Below are 8,795 nucleotides of genomic sequence, written 5' to 3'. Positions count from 1 at the left end.
ATTGTCACATATGTTGTCTTCCATATTTTATATGAACCAAGCTCTAATACCACTTGTTGGGAAAGTAACAAGACAACTAGCACAGCGGATAAATCTTTCCCAAAATTAAATCTGTGACGAGCAACAATAACCAACCAACAATTATAATAAATCACACACCACAATTTTAACGTGGAAAACCCCTCTAATGTGAAGGGAAAACCACGGGGCCTATGAGACCCAATAAATTTTTCACTATAATAAAGGCAAAAATTACAGCAGTACAATCACCAAAAATGCTCACAAACTTAGAGTAAAAAGGATTCCCAAAAGGATCGTGATAAAATAAGAATGAGCGGAAAAAAGTCACCCGAACGAAGTTACTATTAGTACTACAAAATCAGGTCCTCCAAAGCTCTGAAATAGATCTCCACCTTCCAGATCGATGGTCGACAAATTCCGAACGTGCTCTCCAAATTTCAGCAAAATAAGATCACAAAAGACCTTCAGATCATCGAATTGATAAAGACTGCACAACACACTACCGCTGCCACACACACTTCTTTTTCACGGTTGCGGCGCTCCATTTTTTATTTTTTTTTATCTCTGTGGCAGCACTCCACACTGCCGCCTCCTTTAATTGCCCTAATGGGCTTCAAGCACATGGGCTTCCCTTTTCTTTTTTTTTTTATTTACTTATGTGGGCTGGACCCAACAACAGGCACTTAAATGGCAGTGCGGACACTCATAAACAACCTGGCAGCAGCTACGAGCATATGCAGGCATGACTAGGAGATTGTGTACACTCACAGCATCATAACAATACCATCACTCCAGAACCAATCAGAGGAAGCATCAGAACAGCAACACCAGCTGCAAGAAACAGTATTGACTGTCTTTACATCAGCAAACCACCATGAGCCACTCAACGTCCACAAGAGTTGCTCAAGGCTGAGAAGAGGAGATGAAACCCTAAAGAATTCTCTATTTAAGAGTTAACGAGGAGAGAAAAGAAGGGAAGTAGCAGCAACTAAGCCAGATTAATCAGGTTTTAAGAAGTTTAGTGCTGAAACCCCATCTTGCAAATCTGCAATTAATTGAAGTTTCAAATTAAGAGAAATAAAGTGCATAGGATTAGAAGGAGTGAAGAGAAGAAGAGATTAGAGGGAGAAGATCAGTCAGCAGTCCCCTGGAGCCCATGTACAGCTCCAAGTCTGCCCTCTTTATATATTTACAACAATAGCACATGGAGGACAAAAATACCCATCTCACACCACCTGACTGCTAAAATAAAGCATTCTCTCCTAACAAAGGGATTTTGAGGCCACAGAACTGTCAGTCACCAGAGTAAAGGAAAATTGGATTAAAATGCCGTACTTTGGGTCAATAAGCAGCATTATTGTGAACAGTCAAACTATCATTGATCTCATCGATTCTTTTCACTTGTCATTTAGGTGCCTGTTTCTTCTTCCTTGTTTTTGTCATTGGATTGGAACCCCTTTGGTGAAATGCAACGACATCTCATTTTATCTATCAAAAAAATTGATCTACATCAACTTACAAACGTTTTAGAGTTGTCAATTGTCCAATGTATCCTGGGATTGAATTGATGATTAAGCAATTTCTGAGTGTCCTGCGCCGCATATATAAAACAGGTGCTTAGAATAACTGAACAATTAAATAACGGTCATATAATATTACAATAGCACCTTTCAGGAAAGTATATCTGTATTCAACTTACAGATATATGATGTTTTTCATAGCCCGCAAATCAGGGAATCTAGAACTCAATCCTTTCAAATCAGATATCATCCTTAAAATCAAAAGATACCAAATAAAATATTTGCTTCATTTTTCTAAATTTTCTGTGTAACCATGCATGAGATTGCTATACTGACTACAACAATTATCAAAGAGCAGAGAGGAGCTCACAATTGGGTTAAATTTGTTAGAGAAGATATAGTAGAAGGAATGGGGCCCTCCATGGATGTGCCTTGAATATCTCTGCCACAGATTAACAGTTCGTTGAAGAAAGACTTAATTAAGTTCCAAATTATTTTGTAGGCCTGCATTATAGTTCTCCAAGCAGAAATAGTGAAAGAAGTTAAAAAGAAGAACGGTACTCACAGTCTTTTTAATTTTGTCCAACTCCCAATCAAATCTAGTATTTTCCCAGACAATTGATTCCCATCAACCCTACTGCAAATGGCAATGGCATGCAAGTTCAGGGATTTGCATATTAAAAAAAAATGGCAAGTCCATACAACCAAATCACTTACAAGTCCGTCAGGTTCTTCAAGTTTCTAAATGTATCTGGTATTGTTCCCGTAAAATTGTTTGCAGAGAGAAGGCTGTAAATGTAAGAAACAGTGTCAAAAATTCCCTCAGCATAAAACTTATAGAAATTATTACTTAAAGTAATAATGTAGAAACAATTCTCTATGAGTCATAGTAATAACAGATGCATACATTTCAATCTCACCATTAAGGAATTAATTAAGAATCTAATAAAAGAAAGGAAACCATTTTGTTGCCATTAAAGTAGTTCTCTTTGTTTCCATAGTATAGTCTCTAGCCAATACTTAAATGCAACGACCATCACAACACAAATAATATTCATTCATAGCTATGTCCATTTGTTACACACTCTCATCCCATGTTTCAGGGATTTTTCCTTAAAAAAGTCAATTATTGGGCAACAATTTTGAGTCATGGAGTTAGATTAATGAGCCTTAATTCACTGTATATGAAATTGAAACATCACAAAAGTAAAACTTAATTTAGTGAGCTAAAATGAGAATAAGAATCTCTTTTTCTTTAGGCAGCCATGACCAAAAGAAGAGCGATGTCAGCGTAAAGAAGAACGAGGCTCTAGTCCTTGTAATTATTGAATATAACCAGGGAAGGATTTTCATCTAAACTCAGCATTTATAGTAAGTTTTCATTGCCAAAGCTCTATTATGGTGCACCCTGTACTTCCTCATTTTGAATGCTGCTCTTTTATTCCTTCTTTCAGATAATTAAACACAGGTTTGCTGTTCCTAGAGAAAACAAACCTAAAACTGGTAAGGATCTATAATAAACCTCTATCTTTATTTCCCTGCCAGTGAACCAATTTTAAGAGTCCCTCAATCTGAGTCACCATTATAGTGCTGACCATTAATAGATACTGCTTAAAAAATCAGACTTCTGCCCCAACAATAGTATCCTACCATGAAGTAAATGAAGGCAGTTGTGACTTGTGTGTAATTAAATATTGAAAGAAGCGTTAGTACAAGCCTCAGTTTCCTGCCTCATAGTAATATTCTCTCGAAACAAAGTTCATGAAGATAATCAGTGAGCAGTTAAATTACTAACATCATGGCATCAATTGAAATGTTAATGCTCAACTCATTTTTTCCAACCAAATAAACTGAGTAGCCAAGAAACCCAGAATGCACTCCGCCAAGTCCTATTGTTTTTCTTATTTATCTCTTAACACTGTTCCACATCCAAGTAAATTCATTACACAAACCACAAATGAAATGCATAATAAATAACTTATTTGCATTGCCATTGCATTTCAGCACATGTTGCCAAGAGAACAGAAATAATTTGAGAACATAATTCAAAACTAAAAAAAAAAAAAGGCCGAAATGGAAGAATGAAGAGTAATCCTTTTATTTATTTATTTATTTTTCAGGATGGTAGTCTTACAGTCTGATCAAGGGCCTCAAATTTCCAAGATTTTCAGGAAGCGATCCACTAAGCTGATTATCTTCCAAAACACTGGAAAAGACAACTAGATTATGAACAAGATCAACTGCCCTTCATAGCCCATACAAGCATAGAATCTAATATCAATACTTACAGATGCTGAAGAGTAGCAATGTCCCCAATTTCCTTAGGAAAGTTACAAATTTTCCAACTATAAAACTGTTCAATGAGCCACTGAAAGACAAGTTTTCAATTAAAAAAATATATATGCTCAAAAACAATATTAGATAAAGTTGTAAAAAATACTTACATACTAGTGAGAGAGGTCTTAGACAAACTCGCAGGAATTGAGCCACTAATATAGTTGTAAGTGAGATCGCTGCATTCACAAAATATGCAGCAATTTAGCTTGTTCTCTTTCTCTTCATTATAATGTGTCTTGTGAGCTAATGATGCAATCAATTAAATTTGCAAATCTATGGAAATCAAGATATGTGCAAAGGAATTGATGCAGTCCATATTCCTTTAAGCAAAACTTCAACATGAAAGTGGGTAGTATTGTTGCATCCCGTAGTCACTTATAATAAAAAAATAAATAAAAATAAAAAAATAAACTAGACTATTTACTAAAATCATGAAACGTCTCTGCTGGAAAGTGCTGAGAATACAAAAAAGACTTGACAAGTTTTTTTTTATAGGAACTCACTAAACATTATCAGTCATTATGGGCTTCCTAAGGATGTGAATTGGAACTCATGAGCATCCAAATATCTTCAATAAGGAATTAAAATTCGTACTCCAAGTGTATCTAATTAATAAATGAAACAAATTAATGGAAATAAAATGAACAAGTCATTTGACTTTTCAATGAAAAAAAAAAATGGTCCACTTACATTTCTTGTAGGTAACTAAGATCTCCAAATTCTGCAGGAAAAACTCCACTTAAGTTGAGACCTTTCAGCCAGCTACGATCCAAGCAGGAATCTTTATTACAAAGAAAAAATAAGAAACGATTAGCTGATGAGCAGTAATTAGATCTTTTGGCCGCCCTGAATTAATCAGCCACATATTAACAATGAAAGTGGAATTCTGGTCACAAAGTCAAATGAAATGTAAGGTGCCCACACGTGTGCAGAAGCACGAATAAGGGTTAAAAATTATTTCCACGATATTGGGGCATAGATTGTTCATTTAAATTTATATTTCTTTCCTATCAGCATGGTCTTAAATTTCCATGAAATTTTTGTCAAAATTTTTTATTTCCATCACCCTTGAAATCGAAATGGCAGTTGATTTCTATCTTGCATAATTTCCGTCGAAATCTCAACAAATCATCTAAAATTTATTGAAAACTCAAAATTTTAGCAAAACTTGTCGAAATTTTAACCATACAATAAAATTTCGTCAGAATTCAAATGAGAAATTTAGGAGTGAAGTGAAATTTCTCTCTTAATTTATTTTATTTATTTTATCAAAACAAAAGATTATTACAAGTGCTTTTGAAATTATATGAAAAAATAAACTTACAGTAATATTTTATTTAACCATTCATGTCTAAATTATCATTATTTGTATAATAAATAATATTTAAATGATTTATGAATTTCATTTGTATTAATTGAATATGTTTAATGTACATTATTTTACAAATATGTTTGATACACGTACTATTTTACAACTTTTCCACCTCAAAAAAAACATAGATGTATTAAATATGTAATATATTAGTCCTAAAACTTATATTATTATGTTTGTTAACCAATTCTAAAGTTTCACAAAGAATTCCATGCTTTACTACTAATTTCCATTATTTTTTCAAATCAAAATCGAAATTTTCGGACTTTTGGAGCTTCGAAATTTGAGTCGAAATCAAAATTTAAGACCTTGCCTATCAGTACACAGTTTTACCACTTGGTCCTCCATGGCTCCATCATCACATATTTAAGGGGGCTGGCTGATAGAGGATCGCTTGCAACTAATTCTAGACAACTATATTTGGTAGGAACATTTAGAAATCAAGGATTTTGTTTTAAACTAGTAAACTTAGATATTTTAGAACTTTAGTTAATTTAGGCTTATTTTGTGTGTTTTTAAGTACTTTGGACATATTCTGTAATTTTCTTTTTCAGTTGGGCTATTTTAAATTATTTGTGTTAGCTGTACGCTTGTAGTATTGGGCGTATAAGTAGCGTGATTGTTTATTATATGGAACAGTTAGCGATCTGATTTGAGAATTCCCTGTCAGTTTTCCTCTCTCTGTCTCTCTCCAGTGCACTCTCCCTCTCCTTTCCTTCTTCCTCCTCTTCTCCTTCCTCCTCCCTCCTGCCTATCTCTGTTCAGTTCTATCCAATTTCTCTCTAGTTCTACTCTTCTCTAAGTCCCAGCTGTCCTTAATTTCTGCACTGTTATCTGTTCTGCCTGCTGCAGTCTCTATTCTCATTATCTTCTTTTCTCTGTTTCCGAATTTCAGTTGATGTCATACATCACTGGGGCTGACAAAATTTATGGTTTTAAATAGAATTTGAAGAAATTTTCACAGTTTAGTATAGGTTTTTTTGCTAATCACACCAATACTTCTCACCCCACCCTGAGCAAGAAAAACATAATCCTCGAATGTAACATTATTTACATGTGTTCACATGAACATATGCCCTTACAAAGTGCATGTGCTAGAGTGCGCGAGGGTGAGTTTCTTAAAGGAAAAGTAAGACGAGGATAAAAAAGAACTTACATAGTTTTGACATGGCAAACAGTATTTTTATCAAAAGAGCAGTCACATGTGATATTGCTCAAACTGGTATTACTATATGTCACGTTTAGAGAATGGCCCTCTCTGCAAGAATTTTGGTTGAAGCTCCAATTAGGGACATTTAACTTTGTGGATATTTTTTGGAGAGTCCGCACTGTTATGCACAAAAGGCAGGAAGATACACTGGTTAGTCATATGAACTTATAATAGATGCACACAGGGAAAAATGGAAAAGACTACCAATAACAGCACAAGTACCTAGCTAGAAAAAGGATATCAAAAACAAAAACAAAATAACACCAAATAATAATGATGTTATGAGTTTGAATCTCCATGTAACTTTTGTTACAACAAAATCTTATAATATCAAGTACGGAAAAAACAACACAGCAGAATAGAAGTAAGCCAACAGGGTAGTGCCACATCAAATTGAGAATGCAGAAACATATTTAAATGCATCACTTGTGATCACTGTCCTAACACAGAAGTAAAACCATGAGCCTCATGTATAGTTGCTTTCTGATTTTTTCATTCACCAACCTCAAATGAGCCTAGGGGTTTGGCATACCATAAATTGGCAATAATAGGTCTCGTATGTAATTAGTTATTGCAATAAATAATCCAATCCATCTGATGCTCATATCCAAGTCCCAAGTCCAGCCAACTTCTTGCTATATTCACTCTTTTAATGGACAACAAAAAATATATTATTGCAAATCACATGGTTATGTTTTTTTTTTTTTTAATATATTGTGGTGGAGGGGGGGGGGGGGGAGAGAGTTGTGGTTATATTTTCTTTCAGACATAAATATCAAACACGAAAATAAATCTAACATGATCAAAAGCAGCATATGTTGATGACGTTTGCTTCCCAGCATTTGATTTGGCAAATAAAAATGGTCCAAGTCAATTTGGTTTCAGGCCTGTTCACACTTCATCCCTTCAACTTTTTATTTTAGTTTTATGGGTATGGACAACCCAGGGTCATGCAGGATCATCTTGACGGAGTCAATGCTACTGCCAGCTATTAAGCAACCCAAGTTCCCTCTTGAAAACAGAAACAGAAACAAAACAAAAACAAAAATAAAATAAAATAAAGAAATAAAGAGATTTGCCACGTTTCGTTTCGGGAATTATTTCCCCAAAAAAAATATTATTTAATATTTTTTTTTTTAAATGACAAACCGGGAAAAAACTCTCCAACCCACCGTCTGTTTTTAATTTCCCAAAGCTTATGTAGAAGGGTCCTTCGATCAGATTTTTCAAGAACCCAACTCCCAAGCCGCCTTTGATTTTGCAGCAATGAAGCTTCGCCGCCATGGAAGTCGTTGGATAGAAAAGTATCTATACTTCAGTCCAGACTAAGAGGTTTAATTAAATAAAAAAAAAATTCTTCTAACCCTGAACCCCTCGGAAGTAATGTATAGATTATACAGTTGACAATCTTCAAGAGAATCCAAACACAAATTTAGTTATATATATATTCTATAACAATATTATGTATGTTATAGATGATTTATTAAATTTGAAAACATAACAATCTGTCATTCAGAGAGTTAAAAAATTCAACCTGGAGAGACCCATCCATCCTGCAAAAAAACAGAGAGAGAGAGAGAGAGAGAGAGAGAGAGAGAGAGAGAGAAATAGGTCCATTCCAGCATGAATTTCATCTATCTGCAACAAATTAAGTAAAGTTCATAACAGATGACAAAATAGAACAAAACCACTGACTAATGAAATGAATTTCATTTTTCATTTACAGAACCTCTCTCCCTTTCTCCCTCCCCTTTCACCATCTTCTAGAAAGATTAAATTCATTTGGGCAAGGACAGGAAAAATTGAAAAAAAAAAACCACTAAACTGGAACTGTGAAAGCAACAACAGAGTCAAAATGACATGATATGGGTGGTCTTCATGTCATAACTGGAAAGACAGGACTTGCAGCTCACTCTGACAATCTTCCGCAAATCCCCTGCCACTTGATCTGTGCTCTCTGTTCCGACCAGAACCAACAATTCGGAGAGCAACCCATCTTTCCCTGCGATTTGAAGCTTCGATTCGGCGTCGATGGCGATCGTCTCCAGAATCCGAACACATCCAACTTTTGTCCGTGCTTCCTCGTTGCAAAACGAAAAGCAACGACAATCTGAGTTTTTTGCCCGTTTATTATTTTTTTAAATATATATTAAATAATATTTTTTTAAAAAAATAATTTCCGAATAATACTTGTCAAATCTCACTAGTAGATTTGTTTAAATCTTGTTATTTTAAATAGCAAGATTATGTTAGAATCATTTTGAAAATTATTTTTTAAAAAAAAATATTATTTAATATATTAAAAAAAAAAAAGAGAAAAAACTCTCCCTAAAAG

At 34.3% G+C, this 8,795-nt stretch overlaps 1 long non-coding RNA gene across 2 annotated transcripts; it reads right to left on the bottom strand.

The window, feature by feature from the left end:
* Nucleotides 1–214: 214 nt before the first annotated feature.
* On the bottom strand, nucleotides 215–8,559 carry LOC131151026 (uncharacterized). 2 transcript variants are annotated; one of them, XR_009135677.1, is made up of 12 exons: nucleotides 8,349–8,559; nucleotides 6,407–6,578; nucleotides 4,569–4,659; nucleotides 3,986–4,054; nucleotides 3,830–3,909; nucleotides 3,676–3,747; nucleotides 2,259–2,330; nucleotides 2,107–2,178; nucleotides 1,912–1,983; nucleotides 1,721–1,792; nucleotides 676–1,612; nucleotides 215–585 (listed from the first exon to the last, which is right to left on the bottom strand). It is a non-coding gene; the product is annotated as an uncharacterized LOC131151026 (long non-coding RNA). The 2 variants fall into 2 exon arrangements; XR_009135676.1 differs by having other exon boundaries at nucleotides 215–1,612.
* Nucleotides 8,560–8,795: the final 236 nt, after the last annotated feature.

This window comes from Malania oleifera, chromosome 1 (genome assembly GCF_029873635.1).
Source record: "Malania oleifera isolate guangnan ecotype guangnan chromosome 1, ASM2987363v1, whole genome shotgun sequence".
NCBI lineage: Eukaryota > Viridiplantae > Streptophyta > Magnoliopsida > Santalales > Ximeniaceae > Malania > Malania oleifera.
The sequence above is the reverse complement of the archived record's forward strand: the minus strand, read 5'-3'. Positions and strand labels throughout refer to the sequence as shown.